This window comes from Cervus canadensis, chromosome 8, assembly GCF_019320065.1.
Source record: "Cervus canadensis isolate Bull #8, Minnesota chromosome 8, ASM1932006v1, whole genome shotgun sequence".
Classification (NCBI taxonomy): Eukaryota; Metazoa; Chordata; class Mammalia; order Artiodactyla; family Cervidae; genus Cervus; species Cervus canadensis.
The window spans coordinates 56,849,678-56,851,577 of record NC_057393.1 but is presented as its reverse complement, the minus strand read 5'-3'; positions in this window follow the sequence as shown (position 1 = coordinate 56,851,577).

Here is a 1,900-nt window from a genome sequence, read left to right as displayed (position 1 = left end):
GGGTGACTGTTCTCCCCTACGGTCTGTAAAGTGGTGCTTCATGATGACCCCAGTGCCCAGGGGCACACACTTCCAGCTGTTGGGCGAGAGTTGGCTCGGCCAGTGCTGAAGCCTCCGCTGGCCTCAGCCCGAGTGGCTGCTAGGTGCCCATGGTCACTAGGCTCCTGGCTTTATTCTGTGACCTCATCAGTGACTTTGGTGTGTTCTGTGACCCGTGGCCAGGACAGAGCCCCAGCCAGGCTGCCAGGAGAGGCTCCCCATCAGGATCTCATTCCCTGCAGGACCGTCCCTGCTTTGTGTATTGTCAGAGACGCAGACATAAAGTGCTCACACGCACACACACACATACACATATAAACACATGTACATACACAGAGACACGAATGCCTAAAAATACACATGCAGACACTTATACACACGTGAACACACATACACTCATGCTAACACACATAATCACTCAGGCACACATACACTCAAACATACATAAACACACATTCACACACACACACACACATTCAGACCATGTTCGCTTAACCGCACACACGCTCACATACATACGATCATCACCCAACATCAAAGTGGGCCTACCTTGAACTGTGGCGGCAGCAGGGGACAGAAATCTTGCCTCCTCCTCACTGCTTCAGAGTCCCCACCGCTGGCTCTTTAGGGCTTTTGGCGCTCCGTGGCCTGGGTACCCAGGTGCCTCCTCACGTCTCCCCACTCTCTGCTTACCCTCGCTCAGGTCTAGGGGCTCAAGCACACACCAGGGATGCTCCTGACCCCGGGCTTTGCATCGACCCTCCCTTCTGCCAGGAGTGCCCACCCCTAGGCCCCACAAGGCTCACGCTTCTCTGCAGTCTCTGAAACAACTCCTGTCAGGGCCTTCTGGAATCCATTCCCCTTAGACTCTATGATGTGTGCGTGTACAGTCATAACCACTTCCCAGCATTCATCTGCTGCTACTTAAATGTCAGCTCCATGAGGAGAGAGACATCATTCATTCATTTTTCCCCCATTATATCTCCAGCATCTAGTAGAATACATGGACACATTCACAAGGATTCCATAGATTATTGTCAGATTAATGAATAAATAGTGAGCGAACATGTCAGACGTATTTGGATGGACCGACAAGGGCGAGTCTGTCTAGAGGAGTTGCCTTCTCTCTGTACCTCAGATCCCTGCAGCCCCAAGGCACGCTGGTTCTCATCCCACAACTCCGAGTCCCCTCCTGCTTCTCCACCTGCACAAACCTCACTCCACACTCAGGCGCTCTGGCACTTCTTCCAGCTTGCCATCTCTCTCTGCTCCAGGATGTCTTGAGCACACTTCCCCCAAAACATTTCTCCTCATATCCCTCCAACCCCTGCTCAGTCTCACCAACTCAGTTCCTCTGGATCCCAAATTCTCAACAGCTCAGAAGATGATTGGTTGAAAATAATCCCCAAAGCAACACAACCACCGCCAGCACAGACAGGACCTAGGAATATTCTCCTCTCCAGAACTAGAAGCCACTATGTAAAGAAAAATGCCACAGAGCTTTACTGAGTGAAGGAGAGTCACACTTGCACCTATAAAGAGACAGAGCTCCCTGGCAGGAAGAGGAAACACTGTAAGTGTATTCTTTCTCCCTTAATAAATCAAGAGACTTGCCTTATAAAAATAAACAGTAAGAGCACAAAAATTAAATAGATCAATGGAAGACAAAGGTAGTCCAGAAAAAGATCACGTTATGTATTAATATTTGAATTTTTTTTTTAACAATGATGACTTATTTTATTTTATTTTATTTTATTTTTTTTTTTTGGGTTTTGTCATACATTGATATGAATCAGCCATAGATTTACACTTATTCCCCATCCCGATCCCCCCCTCCCATCTCCCTCTCCACCCGATTCCT